The sequence below is a fragment of the Corvus brachyrhynchos genome, unplaced genomic scaffold (assembly GCF_000691975.1).
Source record: "Corvus brachyrhynchos isolate BGI_N302 unplaced genomic scaffold, ASM69197v1 scaffold22, whole genome shotgun sequence".
Lineage (NCBI taxonomy): Eukaryota > Metazoa > Chordata > Aves > Passeriformes > Corvidae > Corvus > Corvus brachyrhynchos.
Genome location: NW_008238355.1, coordinates 8,003,752 through 8,030,230, shown reverse-complemented (window position 1 = coordinate 8,030,230; position 26,479 = coordinate 8,003,752). Strand labels below are relative to the sequence as shown.

The window sequence follows — 26,479 nt, the reverse complement described above, 5'->3', positions numbered from 1 at the left end:
GGTAGCATGGCACAAAATATGGGCAGCAAAAATTTCTTGGCTATTTTGAATGGAATATTATTTACAGAAGAATTATGCAGCTTATCAAAAGGTTTTTTTCTCTAGTTTTGCTCTCAAACAGAGCCAATACAGCAAAAGATGTAATAAGCAGCATCTTATTGGTGGTTCTGCCTACAGCTGTCTTCATGATGACAAACACCGCCTCATAAATCTGTAGATGATGGCACCGAATTGAGTACCAGTGGTGGCAGCAGCCATGGGATGGAACAAGTGGAAGCACAAAGCACAAGCCCTGGGAAATGGAACTATGCAGTATATGATAAATCCACTGCATATAAGAATTTAAAAGTATGCATGTAACTAAATATTTTTTTAAATCAAAACACTGTTGTTCAATATGATCCAGTATCAGAGCACGTCACAGATTCATTGACTTGGCCTCCACCCAGCACCTGAGGCAGCAATGCTTGAGCACTGTAACAGGTAATCATTGACTCGATTTCTCCTAAAAGGTATTTGCTCCAGCTGCAGTTCCTTACATTTCCATGGATGTGAGTTACTATCACCAGTACCTCAGTTTTGAGTCTAAATTTAAAAAAAACCAAAACAAACAAACAAAAAAAAAAAAAAAACAAACCAACTGACAACAACAACAAAAAACACCACATCAACAAAAGCAAAATGTGTGTTTATTCTTTCCATGGCCAATGGAGAGGTGGCTTTCCCTCCTGTTTCTGCAATAGCTTGGTGATGGGAAGCCTACCCTATCTGAAATCTATCTTCTACGTCTCGTATTGAAAGCCCTCCTCCTTGAAAAAAAATGCCTTATCTACCATGCAAACCCTTATTTTGAATATTTTCTTCTCTTTTTATTGAAGTATGTCTATCACCAAGAATAAAATTCATTGAACTACAGACCAAGAGGCAAAGTATGACAAAGGAATTACAGACAGACAAAAGAAGCTTGCCCATTAGGATGCTGTCTGGAAAGGATCCTGTTTCTGAACCTCCCATAAGGAGAGTTTGTTCAGTTTACATGAAACAGTTTTGGAATTACCATAACGTAAGAAATTGGCTCCAAGCTTCTCATCACTGCATGCCAAGGAACTTGTGGGCAAAAAATGAAAACAAAATAGTAGTCTCGTTAGGAAAATATAGCATAACGCAGTTACAACTACAAAACTCAGATGCATATTACTTCAGCTGAAACACTGGCATCAATTTTAGGATCAGCAAGTTCAGATTTAAGCACAAAATGTAAAACAAAAAACTGCTGCTTATGAGACACTTATAAACACAGATACAGAGATGTTCTTGGTCCACCAAAAATTACATTTATCTCCTTACACTATACTTTTTCAGCTTATTTTGATTTGTTGATTAGATCTGCATGGATAGTTACAACAAAGAGATAAAAACAGCAAAAGGAAAGGGGAAGAAGAGGAAAGGAAATGAGCAGCACACTGATAAATGTATTTTTGTGGAGGACAATAAACCTTTATTTGGAAGTCTTGGAGTAGGAAGAAATGCAATGAGTTACAGGCAAGGGAAACGGGAAAACTAGTTGCAAGAAAAATGGCAAAGGGTTTGTAAACTCTTCAAATGCATTCCCAAACTATTTCTGTTTAAGCTGCCTTTAACACCTCACCATGTTTTAGTTGTAGTATCTTCCCATAACCATCCCAAAAAAAACCTGCAGTATCCAGCCAGATTGCACCTTCCTGCAGCTCAAGCCTATAAGTAATTTTTCTACTATCTATGTTTAGGGAGGACAAATCTCTCTGCTCTTTGGCACCAGGACCTTCAGCAGGGGAACATTGTAATCATGTCTGTTGACAGTCTTCATTTCTAGAGGCTGAACAACCTCTGTTTGGGGTTCCTTCGTGGATCATGTTTCCCTGACCTTGTTCTTGCTCCTCTGGACCTCTTCCGAAGGCCCTCAGTGATGTAGTGTCTGAAATGAGACAAAGAATGACAGCAAAACTTTATTAATCCTGAGTGGAAAGATGGTTTCATTAGAGGGATCATAGATATTTAAATCATTGGATCCCTCTCTGAAACTGAGGGATATTTTAGACTCACTCATTGCAGTTCATGTAAGCAAATTCAAAGACTGAATATAGAAAACATTTATATGCATGTATATGTTCTATCTGATGTGCAACATACAGCTGCTCTGTTTTATGTCTGAAGTAAGGGGAGAAAACATAACAGTTCTACTCCCAGCAAGCATAATGGCACAGTGGGATTTTTTCCCTGACAAATAGGAATTTACTAAAAGACTTTTTATCAGACTTTAAAACGTCTAGCTACACAAAAATTCAGAATGTTTGCATGAACTTTTCCAAATCTGAATAGAACTACTGGTCCGTAAAACCAGTTCAGCAGTTCAATGGAGACCAGTTTGGGACTGAAAGTAGATGTAAAACAGCAGAGTCCTCTATCACTGCTGCCTGATAACCTTGCAGTCTACTTTCTTTCGTTACCTATTTATAGATATTCAAATATTATTTAGATGAGCTGTACAGTCTTTCCTATGGATTTCAGAAGAGTTTTTATGACTTCTACCTCCTTGGAGAGTTGTTGCTCCATGATTTCTCCTCATATGTTGTGACTCACTCTACTTCCATAAAGTTATTCTTTTGTTTCAGAGACACAAATTTTCTGGTTTGCCAATTTCTGTGAAAAGCAAAATATGAAAACCTTTCCTAAGATGATTGCCTATTCTTTTTGTGTGTGCAGAGGTGGGGGCGGCTAGGAGGGAAGGCTGGGGAGGGCTGGGAAGTGCCATGTAACAGTTGTTACTTCACGTAACAAACTGCTTGGGTTGTAGTATAGTAACATTGTCACTGTCACACATCAGAGAACGGAAATTTAAAATTAAAGCACAAAAAGTAGTGTTGACCCAAACTACCCTGAAATAAAACTTTCTTGCACTGAGCACAATTCAAGCAGTACAGTTGTCTCTGCTTAACTCACTTTAGAAGGTACTGAGTCCAGTTAAAATACTTTCACCTGAATTCAAATTACAGTTCTCACTGCCGGAGAACTTTGAAGTGTATATCCATCCCACACCAGGACAGCACTCAGTTCTAAGTATATGCTTGAGTCTGAGTTTGTGCTGCTTTGTCAAAGGGGTGATTAATTCATGCATGTGTTTAAACTGAGGCTCAGTCCCTGCCTGGTGCTTCACAGAATAGCAATGTAAAAATTTAGAGGCTAAAACAAAGCCCATGGAGTTTTAATAGAAAATTTTCTCTTGACGTCTCTGCATTCAGAATCCTTTATGCACTAAAATATTATCTTCAAAAGGTGGAAAGATAGTGATAACTGATAAACACTTTTGCCAAATATAGTTTTCTTATTTACAATATAGATATGCTATTGTTTCAGCTACTATACAATCTGTTGTTTTCCATTGTGATAGCATTAAGTGTTAAAAACAGTAATAGTTAAAGGAAGCACTCTTGTTTTCCATAACAAAAGTCATAGAAAGTTCCCAAGGGCAGATATAGTCAATGAGGTCTTTTAGGGACGGATGTTAGAAAATAGTGAGTTCTGCGGCTTTTCTTGAAGTTGAACTCACAGTATGGCAATATATTATATTCTTTTAACATCCTCTGAGATTCAGAAGAAGTTTTCTAAGTATTGAATTGAAAATTGTTTCCCAGAGACTGGGAAACAAAATAGAATACTTATTTTCACTATCAAATGAGGATTTTTGGCTATTCATTGTGTGTATATCTGACTATGTAAGGATGTATCTGAACATCAGCCATAAAACTCTAGGCTTTTTAGGAAAACGTTTTTGTGAGCCAAAGAAATTTGATATCCTGAGGGATTATTATCTCCTTTTCCTTTTTTTTTTTTTTTTGCCTTATTCTTAGCAGACATGAAAAAGAAAATGTATATGATACTTAATAGCCAGAAAGAGAGAAAAATGTTTAAAATGTTCTTGTGAATCAGTTTGCTGCTTATCTCCAGGGCAGATAGGTTCTTCCACACTCACAGACTAATCATTCCTGCAGTTTCCAGCCCTCAGCTGGATGTCAGTCTCTCTTAATGGCTGAGATATCAGTGTACAATCCTTGTTGATCCTTGTCTTCCTTCACCATTAACCCATTCAGTTTCATGAAGTGGTGGCTGCTTTGAAATGTGTACCACGGATGTTCAGGGACATGGGAGAGCTCAGCAAACTCAATGCACTAGACAGCCTATTCTAACCAGAAAGTTGAAACTGAATCTCGTTGCTGAATTGAAATGTCTGTAAATTGCTGCGTAAAAACATATAAATAAATAGACATGTAAATAACTGATTTGCTCAGGCTGTCCAGTAAATCATTAGCTTGCCTTAATTTATTTGCACCATGCTTTTCAGACTTCTCTTGATGGACCTCATCACAGACAGGAATAAAAAGCAATTGTTGGCAGAAGAGAAAATAAAAAATCTTCTTTGAGCCATTCAAAACACAGAAGCTTGAAAATTTATATCTGCAAGGTATGGCTGGTACTTGTGCAGTGCTTAATCCAGTCAAAATAAGAGGATCTCCTGAAAGTTTATTACCACTTAATATTCTTTAAGAGCATGAGTTTATTACATTAAGAGGTGGAAGAGGTGGAGATTAAATGAGGTGTATGGTCTCCTGAGTCTCTGAAGTCAAAGGGAAATGCCCTCATCCCATCAACCACTACCAGCAAAATACACCCACGCAGAAAAAGAGGCTTTTTATTCTAGAGGTAAATGTAGATGAAGTTTAGTCTTCATTGTTCAAAATGTGTGGGATTTTATATCTAGAAGCTAGACAAGCTCAATACCTGACTGAAATAACCTCGGAGAAGGTTACATATTGAGGGCTGAATTCAGGATGCTCTGTGAAAGTACATCTGTTTTATATGAGACACACAATCTGTCTCATTCCAACCTGCATTTCTGGGTCACTTGAGACATTTAAACTGCACTTATAATTAACAGCTATTTTTAAACAACGAAAAAATAGAGCACTGGTAAGGTACAAAAGCATTAAAATTGCCCCAGTTTTGCTTTTCAATAGGACACACCACTGCAATATGCTTCAAGATCAAAGAGAGCTCAGAAAAAAGAGACAGGCTGATCAGTGGGGATAAATTGTTCCCATTATGATGGTATAAGAATAGGGTTCTTTCAATTGAAACAATTTAATAACCACATTCATTACATTCGTGTCCACTTGGTTTTATCTGAACAGTTTTTGCATAACTGGGGAGCAAGTTCAATTGAGCTTATTCTCTAGAAATTAAGATGTGCAGGATTTGACATTCAGAAATTAGGCACTAATAGTCAGCAAAGCAGTTGTCTTGAGATTCCCCCTGGATATAGCTGGATCTGCCTACCACTAATTATGTCAAATGCAAATGTATTCTCTAAAAGACACACCAAAAAATTTAATTAGCTCCTTTCCAGACAGCTAAGGTTATACTAGAGCAATGACAGCTATCAGAGCACAATCTTTTCCGTATTTATAGCATCACTTTCATAAAAGCAGAAGATGAGGAAGTGCAACACTGCTGTTTGTAAACTATTTTTTCCACCATCAACAGCAGAAGCAGTTTGAAGGATCAGTCTTTTACAGTCCTAAGCAAAGCAACTGAGCATGATCTCCACAGTGACATTTTCAGCTACATTTTTGTAAGAAAGAAAAGAGTCATTGATAGATTTCCCTCTTCCTCTAGTATACTGACTTAGCAGCAGACACCTATGTTTCAGCAAGGAGGAGAATTCCCCACCAGACGCCTTGGTGGTGGAAGATTGAATTTGCCAGTTCTCAGCTGCATGGTATTGTGCGAAGCGTGGGGTGAAGTGCCATGTGGCTTGAAATATGGTGTGGGTGTTAAGAACAAATCTGCACAAATGCTCCTGAGAAGAACCAAATCCAGAGACTGCAGACCATGTATAAAGCCTACCATATCCACTTCTGCCTGCTACTCTTGCTGGTAAAAGGAATATAGGCAGGAGCATTTAAAAGACATTTCCCAGCGCACATGGGATCCTTCCTTGTTTTCTTGTCACTGCAAAACCAGCAAAGAGTAAAGGACTGTTGAAGCTCCACTGGGTGGCAACTGCATAACAGCAGCATTTCCTCCCTCTCCCTCTGCCCCCTTCTTCTTTATCAGAAGTGTAAAAACTGAGAAGTTATCCTTGCCTCAGTGAAAGATTTTGGATGGATGACTTTCTAGAAGCAACAATTCTTCTCTTTCTTGGCTATTCCCCCAAAATGGGATTTGCAATATAAAGCCATACATGGATCTAATATTGAGAAAAGGGTATAGACTTGTACAAATCACTGGAAAGATAAATATGCCATATAGATCAATAAATAAAACCTAGTTCCAAAAAAATCAAGCTCTAGCATTCCAGGCCAATTAAGATGTTATTTACTGCTTACATGATTGCTAGTTTGATGTTCTACTTATTCATTTTTACACTATAGGCATTTGTTTTGTTGAAAGATATATAACAGATTTGTAAATAGAAAATGATATAAATAGATTTTATGTCTCATAAAACTGTTAATCCATGCTCCATATTAAATGTATGCTGTACTATTTTTTTGTACTTAGACACAGCTCTAGTATAATTAAAATAAAGTATGCTGGCTTTATTTTTTCAGTAAGTCATTTCCTAGCATAGAGCTCAAATAACAGTGCAACTGCAGCATGAAATGTGGTTATAATAGCCTGAACCACATTTCCTGAAACTAAAACATGGGAGATAATAGTGTGAAGGTACAAATTAAATGCAAATAAAACAGATTTCCCATTGTTGCTAATCCCTGGATTAGATTTCAGTGAGAAAATTAGCTGTAATATTTAACTTCTTTGTATAGTAATCATTGACATATTATCAGTTCCATTTTCAGAGTTTGTATAGGAATAATTGCACAGGACTTTGAGAAAACCACATATTCACCTTTTACACCCTGAGTGTACCTATTCTGTGGTAAACAGTATCTAACAATATCTAACATCTAACACAGAGACAATTAGAAAGCCAGTTGGGATTTTAAAAAAAAGAATACTTTGGTAATGGATACACATTTGGTTGCTACCCCTTGACTTTCCAGACGTATACTATCTTCTACACTGTTTTAAGCTGAACAATAGATACACAGGTGCAACTGCCATTTTAAAATTAATTTATCATTTTAATAAGCTTAATAAGAGCATATTTATAAAAATTTAGCAAAACTTAATATGTTAACCAAGTTCATAAATTAGTATAAATCCAGAATATATTTATTTAAGAGACCACATGAAGCATCATTTTAATAAAATAAATGTAAAGTAAGTTAGGTAAATGGATGTACTTTATACGTGGGCAGCACTACAATATTTGAGGAAAACATCAAGATGTTTAAGAAAGTTAGTCCTATTTCTTTGAGACGTCATTTAGAACAACTTGCATTAATAAGTACTTATAGCATCACAGAACCATGTGATGTGATAAATTTGTAGCATATTTTGCAGCTGTGAGTAGTTCAATGTACAGCTGGAATATACACCCGAGACAACTGGGCAAATCACTTTTAAGAGAACCCTGTGTCACAGATCTATGTACTAACATTTGAAAGGGTAATTTTTTCCCTATGGCCTTTCAAATGGAACTACACAACAAAAAAAAAATTACTACAAGTTGAACTTTTCTTACTTACACTTGTTTTGACAGAATAAATCACTATTTGATTTTGTCTAGTTCTTGGGGTTATCCTGACTTTTTTGTGTTGTGGTTACCTCTATGAAGTACCTATCTATGAAATATTGAAATCTGAATTTGACGTGTTGCTCAAGCTCTAACACATAGACTCAGTTCCCATGCTAGCAGCCTACAGGTGAATCTTGCAAATACATGTTTCACCCTCAGCTGAACTAGTGTCAAAGCACATGAAATTCAGCAAGGACATTTTAGAGTGAAAGAAACACACTTAAAAGCAATTTGGGGAAAATCTTTCTGCTCTCCTTTTCTCTCCTCTTTCTTGGACCACTAAAGACTATAGAGCATTAGGAGGCTACCAAATTATCCAGCTTCACATTTCCACTGACAAAGAAGGAATTTGGTCCAAAACCACTGAAGTCAGCATGTGCTGGCCTCAGTGTGATCAGAGCACTTGAGACAACTGCCTCAGTTCATCTGATCATTTAGTGTGAACTTTTGTAAGTGAGAACAGGCAGTGAGTGGTAGATCTCCTTGCACTTCCTGTTGGCACTGCTCACATCATAGTGTCTTCAGGAGCACAGGAATAGATATCTTTCCAGATTTAGGTTAGGTCCCAGAGGACAGAACTTGTCAATGAGCAATGAGACAATGTGACTGATTATAGGCTTTGACTGACTACAAGATATGAGCAATGTTAAGTAAGTGTCCACACTGTCTTCTGTTTAAGAAGATTTTTACTTCTAAGATATTGTGGATTTCACAATGCAAAAGTATCTGGTTTATTTTTGCAATTCATCTGTAGAGAACAGCTAACGCTATCATCTGAGGTAGGTAAGTGACATACAGAATGATAAATAAAAACTGCTCCTGAAACATCAAGCACTAGCTTTCCAGGACATTAATTTGTTGTTGAAGTGATTGCTAGCTAGGGCTTCTGTCTGACTTGCAAACCTGCTGCAAACCTTCCCAAGAAAATCACCGTATCAATGATGCCATTGTAATTCATATGAAGAAAATTCCCCACAGAGAGATGAAAGCATGTGCATCCTGCACTCAGTGAAAGCAGAAATACTAGCTTAGTTGAAGAAAATGTCCATGTCCAAACAAACAGGGTGTTCCGCTCCCTGAGGAAATGTATTTCAGCAGTTCCAATGCCAGCTAAGATGACAAAGGCTTTGGTCTAGCCCAGAGATGTGTAGCTCAGTCTCCCTGTCAGTTTGCTGTCAAAAGCTTCTCACACACCAGTACCACTTTGATGACAGAAATCTATTAAAGCACCAGTTGTGAGCCTCAGTTTTGCTCTTCCACCCAATTCAGTTTCTGACAGTTCTTGCAGGGCTGACCCCACTCCAGGACTGCCCCATGGATGTCCAATCCGCTTCCAAATCACCCAAAAGTTGATGGCAGAGGAGGGTTTGTCCTAGGCATCATTGCGTCTCAGAGAAGTTTCCGTAACATTTCTTTCAATGGGTGTGTCTGCACATTTTGTGTCAACTAAGGTGTTGATCTTTTCCCAAGTTCCAGCATACCCAGTCAGCTTCCAGGCTCTCAAGGTAGACTCCAAAGCTGCTTCTTCTTCTTTCTTCTACTTACTCACCTCTACCTTCTGTAATGTATAATCCACTGTGCTTTGTTATTGGTATTTTTATCGAGTGGTCTTAACATCTTCCAACAGCCTGTTGTGTTAGGTTGTGTTCATGAACTTTTTTTTATTAAGTGGTAATCACACATTATTTCTGCCATCTGTGGTTGGTGCAGTTGGTTATAGCATTATGGGGGGTTATCTAGTCTTTTATACCAGCCTTTTAAAAGTAACCAGATCACCATGCCTATGAAGTAGCAAGTTTTTTAGTTAATTCAAACTTAATCTTTGCACTTTACAGCAACTGATAGCTTGAGAGTGAAACTAGTTTTTTTGTTGAGTTGTGCTTGACTTGGCTGAAAGAGGAAGAGAAAGTGAAGGGACCATGGAGAAAACCAGTGAACCAGCAATTATTCAGAAACAAATGGGAAAATACCTGGCAATTGACACTGATATTAATAAGCCAGTGGGATGGGAAAGAACCTGTCACATGCATCATTTGAATATACCTGACCATTGTGAGGTACAGTGCAAAGAGTTTCTTGCTCTGCTGTTAGGTTGACAATCTCTTCTATTCCCTTAGAAAATCAGCAGCAATTAGCTAATGAGTTCAAACTTATTTGGACAGGCACATAGGCTTTCCATGACTGAAAAAGTTTTGTTTCTTGGAAGCCAGGGTAAAGAAAAGCAACAAAGATTAATCTTACTGTAATGTGTTCATTTTTATAAGCATCTGTAGGAGTAATAGAGGCAGGCTGCATGTCCAGCTCTTACAGAAATGATTATATCAACCAGACTCAAATTCAGAGGCAGGAGAGCCTATGTTAAAAGTCTGTGAATGGAATTTTGGGCTCATGGCAAATAACTTTGTCATCATGTCCCAAAAGGCCAAGGAAATCCAGCCTAAGTCACCTGACATTATACAAAAGACTAGCTAAAAGAAAACTTTTGATTTTTTTTAATGCGATTTTCCCACTTTTTCTTTATCATGTTTTACTTCCTCCTATCAAAGGTCACAAGTATTTAAAACAAAGCTTGTTGATGTAATTAGTCATGGTACCACACTGATGTGGACTTGCATCTCATTATCCTGATACATAGCTCTGCCTAATGTGAGGGAATTTGGCGTTTAGATTGTCACCAGCTTAGGGACAGAGATTGTGCATATAAATGTCTTCACTACACAGTATCAGCTTTGATGTTGCATGTGTTCAGATTTTGGGTTATTTCTCTATGGTATTTAATGGTTTTAAATTATAATCTGAAGACTTGTCTACCTAAACCTAAATTATGGTGTCTCAATTATTTCACTTGCCATTAATATTATTTTTTTAGTTCAGTCATGATGTTGCAAAACATTCACAAGCCTTCACTGATGGTGTAAAGGCTTAACAAGGACAACAACCTCCCTAGAGAGGTAGAGCACACCTTATGCAGCTTTCTACTGACCATGTTCCCTGACTGACCATACCTCTTTTTAGGGGAAGTGTTTTTCTGGGAATAGGACAGAAAACAGCTAGCCCAGCAATGCAGAGGAATATGGACCAAAAGATTGGCTGCACATATAGGTACAGGATTAAAATAATAATATTCTCTCATATTTTAGAGCTTTGAGATGTCCAAACTTCAGCAGACTTCAGTGTGGACTGAAGGATAGCCAAGCTAGTTTTAAGTAAAATAATTAATGAATGAGATGCTTCCCACCCACAGCTCATTTGTAGGGACTTTACCCCATACAGACCTGCAGGAAGGAATAGTCAGAGCTCGTCTGCACCTTAGACCCTTTCAAGCCTGTGTATCTCCAAGACCTATTGCAGTCTCCTGTAAATTAAGTATGCATGTTACTTGCAGGGGAAAAACAAGTCATTTTAGAAAACAGGAAAATTAAACAACTCCGAGAAAAAGTTGAAACTGTATGAACAAATGAAAAATCAGTGGAGCAAGCATCAGGTCATTGGTCACACAAAAAATCAATTATGGTCTTTCCATTTGTCACAAATAAATCTGTCATACCTAAAACTCACCCTGTTTTTTCTTTTTCTGTTTTACATAGATGTTTCCCCAAAAAGGAAAGACCTTCACTCCAGAACAAAAAATCTCTGTGCATGGTCAAAAAATGTTTGCTTCCATTTTGGTCAACATTATGTATAAATAATCAGGGGACAAAGAAATACTGCTGCCATAACAGTTAAACTCATGGAAAATACATGACTGTAATTAACTGTGCTAAAATACATGACTGCAGTCAAGCTGCCTGCTATCCTACCTTCCACTTCAGTGTTTGCCCCTTTTGCATCTCCTCAGCACAGAGCAGAAGACATCTGAACCATTCTTTTTTCGTTTCAGACCTCCTGCTCCTGCCCTTGATTGTAGATGCAGCTCTGAATTTCCTATCAAAACTCTCTTCAGGCCAAGAAGCAGAAAAAAGTGGGCATTGTAAAGAGAAGTCATATCCTATAAATATGGGAGGAGTGTGTAGATTATCCTAATGACCTGTTTCTACCTCTCTCCAGCAGACCTCTAGTGCTCCTGCTGCAGCATGTACTAGTTGACCATGCAGAAAGCTAAAGACTAAGAGTGGATGTATACAGTTGTAAAGCATCACTAGAATTAAGTTCAGCTCACTCCTTTGTTCCTTCAGTTCCTTCGTCTGTGTGATCAGTCTTGTACAAAATTCACTTACAGTCTGCTCCTCCTTGGTTTTCTCTCCAGACCTGGATACACTTTTTTTTTGTACAGTGGGTGCTTTCAAGTTTCACCATCCAAAATTTTTAGTATCTGGAAATCTGATGGCCTTCATCTTTCCCTTTCAGTAGCACAACCACTCATACATTATTAAAGTATAGTTAAGTTTTCCACTGATTCTAACTTAAATTTCAGCATATTTTCAAAACCCTCTTCTTTTTCTCCTGCTTTATGTGCTTTGCCTTGCCAAGGCATTAAGCAGAGTGCTAAGGAGTATGACACCATTCCGATAAAGATTTCAGTCATAAAAAAGCCCACTGCTTTAGCCAGCTCTGCCAGTGACTGCTTAAAATTTGGAATGTACAGACAGTGCCCAAACGCTTGACATCTTGCAAAACTGAGCTGTAGCTTAGCTGCTAAGAAAGTGTCCACTATCTCACTTAGTAAAGTTGATCAGTCATAGTTTTCCAGTATGGAAGCCATCCTACATTCATTTCTGTCTTGGTAGATTCTGAATGACCAGCTTCTTTGGCACTGCTGCTGTAGTACTGCCTACTGTGATTGTGGAAAGCTCATACCTTCAGGAAAGGTTATACCTTTGCTCTGAGTTGGCACCAAGACCACAAATTATTGTCCAGGTGTCTTGTGCATGAAAGTTACTGAGCATCTATCAAAAAATCTCAAGGAATGATAATGCTAGTCTCTCTGTCTTAGAATGAGTGTTAAAACCTCTGAAGAACTAAGTCAAATTATTTTTTGGCTGACGCATAATGAGTCCACCTTCTGGCCCTGCACAGGACCATCCCCAAGTGTCACACCAAGTGCTCAAGAGGGTTGTCCTGGAACTTTGTGAGGCAGCTTGAACTCTGTCAGGCTTGGTGCTGTGACCACTTCCCTGGGTAGCCTGTTCCAGTGCCCAACCACCTTCTGGGTGAAGAACCTTTTCCTGATATCCAACTTAAACCTCCTCTGACACAACTTCAGGCCATTCCCTCAGGTCCGGCCCCAGGTCATCATAGAGAAGAGATCAGTGCCTGCCCCTCCTCTTCCCCTCACGAGGAAGTTCCAGAGTGCGATGGGGTCTCCCTTCAGTCTCCTCTTCTGCAGGCTGAATAGATACAATGACATCAGCTGCTCCTCATACAGCTTCCCCTCAAGACCCCTCACCATTTTTGTTGTCCTACTGAACAAATAACACCAGGTACAACATTGCATATATGTTGCCACTATCTGTGTGCATATTGTATACATACACCTGGTAATGTGCCTACTGTATCTGTAATTGTACTGTAAATACTTTTCCTCTTACCAGTGCTCACTTTAGGCTGAAACACTGACTAATTTACATCACAAACATGGGGTTTGCTCCATTAGGTGGTTTAAGATGCTGAGATTGACTCACATAAATGCTGCAATGTTTCTACCATTATGGACTCCCGGTATTAGCAGTTTTGGATCATTAGTTGCCACAGTTAAAAGATAGATATCTATTAATTAAGTTAAAAATCATAAATTTCTCCTTTTCAGAGCAGCTCAGAACAAATTTCAGTTTTATGAGCTCTTATGAACAATTTAAGAATTATTTTCAATATAGAGTTTTATAGGTGCTATTTTATAAGAAAGTTGTTAACTATAAGAAAAACGTGCTACAAGAGAAATGCAAATCTGCATAAGCCTCATTGTGATTTAACCCTTTTAGAGCTGAGAATAACATAAAGGGCTTGACTCTTTTTTTGCTGTGCAAATGTATATAGATTGTACACAGACTGAACCCCTCACTTATACTACAGCCTTGACAAAAATGCATTCAGTTAATCCTCACAGTGTAGAATAATCACCTCAAAAAAGTAATTCACTTCTTTAAAAACTAAAAGAAAAATAAATATATTTCAGTAAAATTGTTGAGTAGAGGAATCTATCTGGACATTTCACAAAACATTTCATTATGCTGATAATTCCCAGAAGTGCTCTCAAGAGTGCTTTAAGCTGAGGATTACTGCACTGGATCTGATGGACTTTTTTTGTAGCCCCTTTAAAAGGCAGTGAACCGTTTTTCTATTTTATTTAAATAATGCCCCTTAAAATGGATTTTTAGAGGTATAATAACTCCTTAAGAGTCAGTTATGCTAAACAGTTTCTCTTGATAGAAATGTTGTAAAACTCGTTAACTGCACAATTTCAGATGCCGGCTTGGTGAACACTAACTGACATGTGAATGGCCAGAGTTTGTAAAATAAATTGAAATAGTTGTTGTATCACATAGCTAGCAATGCACAAGCTGTAAGCCACAAGGGGCTCAAACCTGACAGAAAATTACTTCAAGATGAATGAAAAGTGCTTGTTTCTCTTTATTAGTTTTTAGAGAACAATGAATATGTTGAATTGTTTACAGAAGGGTTGATTAAATGTGGTCAGTAGGGCCATGTCCCTACTGCTAACTGTTAGCCTTCCCAGCACCCAGCCTCTTCCCTCCACCCCATGCATCTTCTTATAGACTATAATGGTCACACATCTGTGTGTGAAATGTGCTCATTTTGACATTCCTCTGCTGCTCTGAGCTGTTGAGGCCTTTGTTAGGTAAAACAGTGTTGTCAAGCCTAACAAGCAGCTCATGCAATTTGCTGGACACTGCCACAGAGAATAGACCTGCTATGAATTGCTTCAGCATCTAACAATGCTTGGTTCAATATCAAAATACATATGCATTTTTTTTCCTTTGTTCAGTCCTGAAACTTTCAATATTTTGAAGAAATACATATTTTGCATTCAAAAAAAATCTGAAATGTGTTTGACATCACAGCACACTGTTTATTTTTTTGTTGTATTATGATGGAAGGGGGAAAAGAGACTAGTTGTCCTTTTCTGAACGAAATTCACTTTCTATGTGGTACTCAGGGCACGAAGGGGAGATGCATCGTGCCACAACATATTCTAGCAGATTATCTGGTCTGCTTTCAAAGCAATTCAAATTAAGGCCACTTTAGGAGAAGTGGTATTTGCACAAGATGGCAACAGAAAACATCCCTTTGAGGCAGTGACTTTAAAAACAACTTAAAGATCAGGTTCATTTAACAGCAATCAAGACAGTAAAAACTACTGTGTATGTTACTATGGCTGTTGAACAAAATTGTCTTCTTTTTTTCCTCTTTCCACCCTATTCCATAGCCTTCATCCCTTCCCCCTCTTCCCCAGAAGAAAAATCAACCACTACTGTGCAAGGGTTTGAATGCTATTTGTGGCAATCTGTCACTTTGCATAGTGTTCCGCCCTGATGTGAAAGCAGGATTTTCTTTTTTTTCTATCTGTAGAACATGCTTTTGCAGGCCTATTATGCATATAAACAATGGCGTATGTAATTACCTTTCTGGGGTGGCAATTATTTCTCGGCATAAAAGCTGAAGTTAAGGCAATCCATCCTGCTGCCCCCCACCTCCAAATAAAGGATCTTCTAAATATCAAACAAACAAAAATAAAATCTTTTTGGGATGAAATCAAGGCTGTTTATTTCAGCCTGGGAAGGGACAGATACTATCACTGCAGCCTCTAAATGTCAGCATGATCTTTTTTTTTTTCCAGGCAGTAATTGCTTTACATTTTGTTTCAGATTGAGTCATTTCAACCTTTGCCTAGAAGCCAGTTTTTGCACCCCACCTCCTTATACTGAAAACTTTTGCACTTTTGCTAGGGCGGATTTCCTTGGCAATTCTGTGGGTAAGAAAATACCATACCTGTCATGTCAAAGCTGTTGGAGGGTGCGAAATGCTGACTTTCTTGTCTTGCTTCAAGCTATGGGAGGTTATGCAGGGTGGTGGGTTGAGACAGTGCGGGATGAAGGAGAGCTTTTCTTTCCTTTTCCCCATTTGTGTCTGTCTTTCTGTGTATGGTTACAGTCCTCAGTGTTGCCTTCAGTTGGACACCTATGAGATATCTGTCATAGTTTCACTGTATCTGACAATTTAACTTGCCTCAAGGTTTCCACTACTGCTATAAAACAAGGGCCTGATCCTACAAAGCAATGTGGTTAAGTTTGTGATGAAAGTTCAGGTCAGACTATGCTAAATCCCCTTAAACACATTGAGCAAGGATGCTCCCATTCCTAGTTCTCTGTTCAGAGACCCACTGATGCTTCTTGCTTCTTCCCATGGGAGCCATGCATGGGTAGTGCTGGCATATGCAGCAGTGCCCCATCAGCAGCTAGGAACTGTACCTCATGTAATTCAGGCTCATTAGAGCAGCCTCATCATTAAGCAAAATATCAGTGCCGATACTGCCTACCGTTTACAAAACCAGCCTAAGCTACCTTTTATACCTGGAGAAGTGGAGGATATGATACTAATGCTACAATGAAAGTCACTCAGCAGCATGTGTCTCTTCATCATTTTTGATGCAAATCAAATTTACAAAATTCAAAATTGGTTTATCAGCAACAACATATGCTTATATTAAAAGCGTGTCTTGTCTCCTTTCTCAATTAAGTTTAAGGGAGGACTTTTCTGAGTCTTTAATATACACTTAATATACACTTAATTCTCAGAAATTAGGGCAAAACCAAAGTGGATTTCTGTAAATTTCTTTTGTGCCTGGCGACGTTGTTGTCATTGTGCCTAACAAGGTACTCCTAATGCAGACACTACTAAATGAAAGATGTTTTAATGATTAATCCTTCATTCTCTTCCACATCATATGCACTGGGAGGCTGGCTGGGTGAGTGCCCTTTCTGTGTTACGTACTTATACAAATTAAAGAATTAAGGGAGGAGTAGGGTCAAGAAGAAGCATACGCAAATCATAAACTCAAAACATGATTAGTGTCCACCTGCTTATCTCACATATACAGACCTTTTATCAGTCATGAAAGTGTTGAGTGGCACACACCCTAGTTTTCTATTTATCAGACAGAAAAGACTGCACAGAAAGAAGGAAGTAGATTAACAGGTTAAAAATTTCCTTTCTTTCCATTCTCTTCTCCAGTTCCTTTGCTGAAGGGACAGTGAGAAGCAAACATACATAGTCACATGCATTCTTCACCCCAGGGACAACACCAGCATATCAGTTGAACTGAATGATGTAGGCAGCTTTCCCAAATTTGTATCTGGTGGTGTTGTCAACAGGGGGAAATAGGAACTGGAAGTCGTCATTTGGTTTTGTCAGCCTGGTAGTGAATATAAGAGAAAAGAAAATCTCCGGCAAAATGGAAATCACAAACAGCTTTGCTGGGGAATACGATCACAGCTTTAAAACTCTTTTTTTTTTGCTTTCAATAGATGTGAACAGAAATAACAAGAGCCAAACCAGAGGAAATACTAATCATGTCACCAAGATCTGTGTCTAACTTTCTTCCTTGCAAGTTTGAGTAGGTGGTTTTGGAGTTGCCCCAAGTGCTGATTCCATCATTGCTTTGACTGTTAATAAGCTTTCTCCACAAGAAAACATTTTTCCTTGTCTTGAAGACAGTTCTGAGGGCCATGTTCACCTCTGCATCTGTGCAAATATTTTGATAATGTTTGAGCTAAGATGTGTTAATTGAAAGGAGAAAAGGGTATATTATGAGATGATGGCATCACAGGCGGTGGTGGTATCATAAGCTGGTGTTACTTGCCAGCTATCTTCTTGTACAGCTTTCCTTTTCTATACCTCCTGTCCTAAGAGGATCTCAAAACACTTTGTTTACATAAATCAGGAGTTCTGGCATTATTCTGCAATGGAAAATTATTACTACAGTTGTTTCAAAGGTGAATACACTGAAATACAGAAAAATAAATGTCATTATCAAGAATAACAAAACATTGTTACTAAAGCTGAAAATAGAACAAGAGATCCAGATTGCAGCTAAGCAGATCTCCTCTTTTTCTGTTTCACACTGTTATGGGTGAGGAGTAATACCCAAAAGTTATCAAATTATACTGTTCTTATGCATTTACTCAGGCCTATTGTACAGGATCAAAAAACAGCTGTGAATCTATCCTTCTCTACAAAAAGATGTAAGAGATACAAATTTTGTTCTATCTTTTCTAACTAAAACCTTTGGTGAGAAAGGGAAACTACAAGCTCAAAAGAGATAGGAGAGCTTCTGGGTCTGAGACCTTTTTAATAGAAAAATAGTCTGTTTGGGAGCTTTGTATGCAACATGTAGCATTGTTCATTTTCCTGTGTGAGGACGTGATGACTTCATCTCCCCTTATCTACCCCCTAAAACTGGGAGTGGGCCCACATTTTTCTAAATTGTTATGCTCTTTTCCAAGCTACCTTAATTTTATGAACTTTTGTCTGGTTAATAGAGCAACTATTGTTTCTCACCTGTTTTCACAGGTTCAACCTCCAGAAAATACCGCAGATGACAGTAACACTACCTTTCCATAAGACACCAAGACTTCTACTACCAAGCCCCTAATAAGCACAGACAATTCGCCAGTTTTATTGCAGCTCACAGTATGTCCAATTCAGCAATCACTGAATTCAATCTTACCTGTTCAGATTATGGGCTTTGACGAACCACATATATGTGTAATTAAGGGGAGGACATGTTATAGTCCCTACAGGGTGTTGCAGCTTTCCTCACTCTTTATTGCTGATGGGGTAAAGTAGCACAAGCAGAGAGAGAAGATGAAAGGAAGGTTAGTTAAACACTGAGCTACTTTGTGCTTAAAAAGAGTGTTAGTATTGCACCAACAGTTCAAAGGTTCAGTGTAAATACTGTTCATTTGGTGTTTCAGTTGTAAGACTAGTTAGTGAAAAGATACCAAACCTGCGTGTAAGACAAACTCAAATTTTACAGAGCAAAGTTACAAACATAAAAAGTGACCTCTGTTCCCCAGTACAGTGATACTTAAAAATGTAAACCTTTGACCCTTGTAAACAGTATTTCTGGTTTCCTTTGCCTGTGACCTGCAGGTGGTTTATATCCTACCATGGCTCTTTTATTCCAATTTTCTAATCTGCAATTATTTACACAGTAATTCAAATCCAGTTTCAATATTGACTACTAGGTTGAATTCACAGTAGTTGACTGCTATGTCACATTCCAGCTCTCTGTCATTTTCTGATTCCATTAAGAATAAAATATTAAGACTTAAGAAAAAAAGGGGAAAAAATATCTAGAGAGTGATCATAATGAGTCAATTATGCTTATGTTGCATGGTCTTCTAAGTTCACATTAAACTTGTATTGCTCATAGTACTTAAAAATGAACGTTTCTATTAAAAATTAAAGCAAGTGAAGAGTGTCTATAGTGCATAAGATAATTCTTTTTTCTTTCAGTCTGGCAGCAGATCACAGCTTTTCCCATTGCTTTGTCCATCTGCGCAGATCATGTGTCCCTCCTTGAATGATTTCACCTGTATTGCTAAGTCAATGCTAAATAGCCTTCTTTGGGACCAGCCTTCACCTGTTTTTGCAGGAAGCTTTGGGCTGAATCCCAAAGGTTACTTAGCCCCAGTATCAAGCCAGCTGCAAAGACGGAGCTGGGAGCAACTGCTTTGGTGATGACCTGTGATGGTTCTTTCCTTTGGTTCTTTTAAGTGCAAGGCCAGCCCCAGCCAAGTCAATCTCAGAACAAAATACATAATGATATGAGCATATGGGTACAGTTGGGGTGACATAAGTGAATTTTTCCTCTAGGGTTCAGCATCACTGCCAATTTGGCTTTAACAGGACAGTGAAATATCTCCAGTCAATTCCCTGCATTGTAATCTCCTAGACACAGAGATGTCTTGATGTGTTGATCCTGTTTGTACAGCACTGAGCACAGGGGGATGCTGTCCTCTAGCTGCTGCACAGTGTCCCACTTCAAATATTTAAAGCAGTCCATGAACACCCAATACTGAGCTTGCCACTATTGCAGAAAGCAACTGCCGACAATGGCCCACCAGTCCATAATTAAAATCCTGTTCCACCGATAGCTTTAATTTCTGCTTTGGGAAGTGGGCAACTAAAAGCTCCACTGCATCACTATTTTATCTCCCTGCACCGTTTTGTAGCTTTCTTTTGTAACACAGATACCTATGACCATCAAAAAGCCTTAGCTGGTAGGTATATTTGTATCTTCTGCTCTTGAAATCATTTTCTGCACTGTCCCAGAAGTACCTTAAAAGACAACATTCTTTTGCCTCTACTTTACACCCCTCTTATTGAGTGCTCTCCAGTGTGGAGTGAACAATTTCTCTATTTTCTTCTGATCACTTCCATTTTGATTAATTGTGGGATTAAAAATGAAAGCTGTTTGGGCTGATGATGATCAGTGTATGGTAAGTATCTCATATTCCTTCAGCAACATTGACAAAGGTGAGAATGATATGTCATGGTCTTATGTGCAGCTGCTTGACAGGTGGCTAGGAAAAAGACCCTAATATTCTGAGATCACTTGTAAGGAGATATAATTGATTCTGTCAGGTCTGAAAGAAATGCTCTGATTTCCTCTCTACCTAGGTATTTATTAGGGATTTCCCAAGTTATTCATGTGTCACTAATCTCATCTGAAAACTGGATTCACTGTTCTGCATCTGGAATTACATTGATAAGGTGAAATTACATTGATAATTCAGATCAAACTGATCTGAATTGTTTCACATTGAATGGTCTGGCTGATATTATTAGGACTGGTCTACTTTCCCAAATTTTTAGACTACCATTCTGCTACCTGTGAGCTAAATGCCACTCTCACTTTTGGAAGTTCTTGTGTGAAAGGCTGAATAACATTGACACTTTTCAAAGGCATTCTGTATTAAAATCTGTGTTCCCAGAAAGCAGTACCTTCCTTCTCATGAGAAAGCTCAGGCCTTCGTGGCATCTCATCATGCCAGACCTTAAGAAAAATACACCAGTATTATAAGAACACTGCAAACACTTCAGTCCCGAGGTTTTAAAGATGGTATAACCTATTGATCTGAAGTAATCGGTGTAGTACCAGCCATATAAAGATACAAGATAATTTTTTTACTTATTTGAGTAGACAATCTTATGAGGTGTACTGAATGCTAAGGTTTATTATGTAAACAACCAGCAAATTTTTGCATCAAAATAATGAAGAAAGCACTTACAACAATTACTAACTGAGTTGTCTCTCAGAAAAGTTCTCACATCTCACCTATCCTTTTTTATCTTCCTGAAAATGTACTCAGTGTCTTCTCTGTCCCTGGATGCCACTCTTAGTTTACAAAAGCAGGTCTGGGGTCTCCTTCAAGTACTGAATCTTTATCTAATATTACCAGGAGATCAGGCTAGACCACTGAGAGTCTGCTCTGCCACTCCCCACAAGGCTTCAAGCCTTTCTGCCCTCTTGATCCATTCCTCATCAGGAGGCTCAGGATCCTGCTGACACCAGAAGCTATGAAGACACATCCTGTGGCAGTGATGGCAAGGCAGAAATGAGGACTTTCAGAGGCCAAAACAAAATTAATTTTATAAAAGAAAATAACCGTTCATAATTGGTCCTCTGTCACTTTTAGTGGTAATAGTAATACTGGAACTTTAAATAACAGCTTTCAGTGGCTTCACACTGAATCTTTCAATTACTCTTTGTAATTATCTTTCCAGAGCATGTGCACCATGACACTGATATCACTGTTCAAATAGAAAATTACGCCTGTATACACCATGCAGGGTTCCTGCCTTTCTCCAGTGCCAGAAGCTGGGCAGACATATGAGAAAGTATTCCTCCCAGGTCTGAGAAAATCCTGGTAGCCCCATGACAAAAAATTTGCACATTCCTGGCAATGAGACAGCATTCAGCCCACCCTGTGGGTGGGTTAGGTGATGCTCCTGCAGGTATGGCTTTAGGTTCAAGGGCAGGCAGCCCTGGGAGAGGCAAGGCAACCCTGCCAGTGATCATTATGTTGATGATTATTATTGCAGTGGCTGTTGATGTTGCCATTGCACAGAGGTGCTGGAGCAGCCAGAGACAGTCACATTCTGATGTAACTTAAGTCCATATTATGGACTTTGTCACTGTTGTTACTGCAAGCTCTGTTTTACTGTTTAACCTGACATTGTGGTATTTGTGCATACCTGGTGCCCAGTCCCTTTATCTGCAGTTCCAGTCCTGAACCTGGAGATAAACACAAAGCTGGCAAGAAAAATGCTCAGTTCCATGTGACCTAAAAATGCACTTTTAAACTCAAGAACAGCAGAAGGTCTCAAAAATGATTGCTATAAAACTGGTTTTGCGAGTAACCGGTTTTGAAAATTAATGGGATTTCTAGTAAGGAAGAGACGAATTTTGTACTGGTTGTGCCCTACATTGATGGGAGTTAGAAGTGGTTGAGCCTGCAGTTTACAATAAGTGGGTGATAACAAGGCAACACTTTTTCATTCCATTAACCCTGTCTGGATAACTGTAAATCTGCATACAGGATCTTAAACCCAACTGAGACTAGCCTTCTATCTATTCCTGCTTCTAGCCCAGATGAAAAGCATGAGGATGGAGGCCACATAAACTACTCTGTTTGTGCAGTTCAGGGCTATTTGAATAATCCAGGCTTTCATTTTAAACAAATTAAGTGCCAGGCACTTTATGGTTGTGAAGAAATCTCCCTGAGGTATGAATGAAGTATGGATAAAAGCAAAGTCCACTGCAGATTGAGTGGGAAATGGCAATGCAGAGGAATGAATGCTTCATAATGTAAACAGAAGTGCAAGAGATGGGAAATTTTTCACATTTTATTAAATCAGACTTTTACAGTAGTTATTGAAAGCAAAAAACACTGAATTATATTTGGATAATAGTTCCATAAATAAAGTGTGTTTTCACAGCAGTTGCAAAGTCTGAAATTTATGTGCTAATTACAGACCCCAAATCATCTCTGCACAGATTTGCAATTAAAACTGAAATATTTTCACATACAATGTAAGTCCTGTATTCATAGCAACAGCTAAGAGACATGCTGGTTATATTTTGCTCTGTAAATATGAATATTTTATGTTTGAACACAATTGTTTCACTATTGTTGTCCTTAAATTTGGTATATTAAAAACTGGAAGAGTTTAAACCTGAGTGACACATTGTGGATTTTTATTCCTTTTAGAAATAATATTCTGTATATAGTAATGTATACACTGCAACAATCTAAGGGAATTATGATTACTGAAAGACATAGAGAAAGAAAAAATTCTGTGAATGGTTATCTTCTTAATAAATATTGTAAAAATCCATACTTTTAGAACCCTGTAGTGACAGCAAAGTGCAGGAAGAATGCAAAATTAGGGAGAACATTGAATAATTCAGTAGCTTGTTATGTGATTAGATCTGATTGGCCTGCACTAAGATGCTGCCCATAAAAATGATTTCCCATGGTAGCATTGGTCGTGGGGTGTGGGGCTTAAGATGTCCATAAAATGGGAGAACAAGGCTTACTGGAACTAATAATATCATGCCTGTGCAGAATGATTGATGATCTTTAAAAAGGTCCAGATTGGTTTCAGCTTTCTTCAGATTTTATCACTCACTCCTTCTTAGTCATGTGCAGTCACTAAGGCAAAGAGAGGTAACAAGTGTTTGATGTATGATAGTTGAGCCATTTTTGTCAGAACTGCATTTACTTTAAACTGCTCTTGTATTTGATACTCACAAGATGTAGATGTTTGTTATTTTCTAATGCAGCTGATAAGAACAGACAGTCCTGGGGTTGGATTAAGAGGTAAGCTAAGCTTGTGTTAGAGCAACAGTGCCAAAAATCACAGTAAAAATTAAGAGATTCTCTTTCCTTGCACCGGGACCATTTCCATTTCTGATTGAATGGATACAGAGCTGCAGAGGACTGACATCTTGCTGGGAGGACTTCATATCCTTTATTATTTGCAGTACACACACACCTTTCAGAATGCTGCTTAAGCTTCTTTGAATACATTATCTGTTTCAATTCACTTTACCCTTCACAATCTGCAGAAAGCCATTAAAGCTTCTTTTACGTCAGAAAAAATTTCAGATGAATAGGGGAAAAAATACTTAATTTAACCGATTGCGGGTGAAAGGGTCATTTCCGCTTGTTTCTGAAAGCCTACACATCTCCTCAAATACAAAAATCAAGCCAGATATCTTAATAACTTGTTGGAACCATCCTTATCAGTAACTTATTCAAACAGATTGCAGATGAGCTGGACAATATTTGGCATGGTTCCAACGGGAGAAGGAAGAGTATAAAATGGCTGATCAAGTAGTAATATGTTGGAGTCAAGCTCATTTGAAAAACTTTCCATCATCTCTGTTTGTTCTTACTGGAAAAATAAAAGAATTCATCAGGACATTCGTTTTCTGAGACCCATCACTGATACACATGCATATGTTCGTATGTGTGAGTACAGTTACAGGACCCTATGCCTACCTGTGCCACACACCTTTATGCTTGTGCATGGCTATGCATGCAGACATGCATATCCTCTCCACTTGTGATGGATTAGTCCCCTGTAGAGTTTAATGGTTTTCTGTTTTGACAATTTAAACACTGACTCAACACTGTTTAACAAAATCAAGGGTAGTTTTTGGCAATTAATTTCTGCCATCAATAGTATTCTCAAATTGGGCCACAACAGCAAAGACTGTGAGAGTGAAAGAGCAAGACAATTCATTAGACAACTCTGCAACAGCTAAAAGTGGCAAGGGATGTCAGACCATGTTCCTGTGCTTCAATACTAATGAGAGTCATTGCATATTCATAATCCTAAATACAGTCAGCTTCTGATAAAAACTTTTGTCATCGAAGCTTCACAGAAAGAGCAAAGTATTGCACTCCTTGTGTTGTGGCACCTCTACCAAGCCAGCACAAGAACAAGATTGATTGTTTTCCAACACAGCCTGACAGGGAGCTAAGAGATACTGTCCCAAGGGTCCTAAAACTAAGCTTAGTTTGATTACAAGGCTCCAAGTAATCAAAGAAACAAAAGAGAGGGAGGACAGTAGGGGGAAGAATGTTGTTTTGCCTTGCTGGTGAGTTTTAGTCTATTTTTTTTCTAATTACTTTTAAAAGATAAAAGAGGCTCTAAAGATGTAGCTTTCCTTACTGTGTGTTGAGAGTAGTTATCTGTTAGGCATTTAAAACAATTTATATCAATTTTTATCATGGAGAAAGAACAGCAGGTGCTAGCAAACTTGTTCCCATGTTGTAGCAACATTCCTGCACGTCTTAATAGATACAAATCTCTAAAACTATTAAGTTTCACATAAATATGAATAGCAAAGATTAGTGAACTCAACCTGCCAGATATTAAAATCAGCTCTGCCAAGTGCTGGACTACCCAGAATTCATTTTTTTTCAGGTTCCTTTTCATTTTCTTGTTGTCAGCTCCTTCTGCTTCTCATCACTGCTGCCATTTTCACTATTAGTTTTGAGAAACTACCCATCTCCTTTGCTGGCAGTCAGATCCTGAAGATGCGCAGCTCTGCTAGCCTTTAACCTTGTGATACCTGTCTGCTGGGACAGCTGTTAGCAGCCCCTGGAGTCAAAGAAGAGAAACGTATGTTCAGCACCCACTTTGAAAAAGCCTTGAGCATTTTCTCACTCATAAAGATCTCTTCAGCTGGAATGCCAGCACATTTCCACATCCATTTGACAGGCAAGCAGGCCATGAAATATATATAATATATCAAATTAAATAAAACAGGACATTAATGCAAAGGTTTAATAATCTGATTACAGTGCAGGATTGGATTTTTTTTCCCATTAATTTTAAAATCATGCATTTGGGAAAAAAATAATTTCACAGCTTAAGAGAAATCACAAAAATTAAGGATGGAGAGGTTTCTGGTAAAACTGTTCAATATCTCTGTCATATGTATACAATCTTTGAAAATAGAGAAATCTTGTAGTTATGATGTTGAAGTAACTGATTATTATCCAAGATATTTTAAGTGTTGAGACATTAAATTGTCAGCCATATCAGCTTGATTGCAGTAAAACATGAAAACATTGACTTTTGTCTAGTTAGAGAAATTTATTTTTCCAAGAATGACAATCCTTTAAGTAGAAACCAGGCAGCTTGCCAGCTCTCCATACGTGGAAGTTTGCAAATGCAACCCATATTTTCAAAAGTTTTTAAGGTTCAATGAATGGTGCATGGATCTTTGGCAAATAGCCTTGTATTAAACAGGTCTCCATATACTGCTTTCATCTCCCTTAAGCCTGTTATAGACTAGTATTTATTCATTATAAATAAATGAATGTCATAGATAGTGACTTGCATTCAAGTTGTACATGTATTTGTAGTTCCCCAATTATGTACACTTTCCTAAAGAAAGCAGTAACCCTCCTTGGACTGAAGCTATAGGAACAAGTTTGATTAATATGTTTTACAAGACTGAAGTAAATATTCATCATATCTGTCAGCAAGCTGACAGCTTTCAAAAAAGAATCTTTGTTCCTGGGATAAGTAAGTTGTATGATCTTCTTTAAGATACCTCCCTCAAAACCTTAGAGGGAGAAAGTGTTACATTCAAGTGAATTCTACTCAAAATGTGATTGCTGATAAGTCTGTTTTGTATTCCACATCCTTGATATACACACATTATTTGACAGGATAGTGAGTATTTTTTTAATT

General features: G+C 38.1%; 1 long non-coding RNA gene across 7 annotated transcripts in view; it reads right to left on the bottom strand.

The window, feature by feature from the left end:
• Positions 1 to 669: 669 nt before the first annotated feature.
• Positions 670 to 26,479, bottom strand: part of LOC108446995 — a 60,571-nt gene continuing 34,761 nt past the window's right edge. For all 7 annotated transcript variants that reach the window (XR_001862347.1, XR_001862343.1, XR_001862345.1 and 4 more), the window contains 2 exons: positions 11,014 to 11,093; positions 670 to 1,954 (listed from right to left, as the gene is read on the bottom strand). This is a non-coding gene — a long non-coding RNA (uncharacterized LOC108446995). The remainder of the gene's footprint in view (positions 1,955 to 11,013; positions 11,094 to 26,479) is intronic.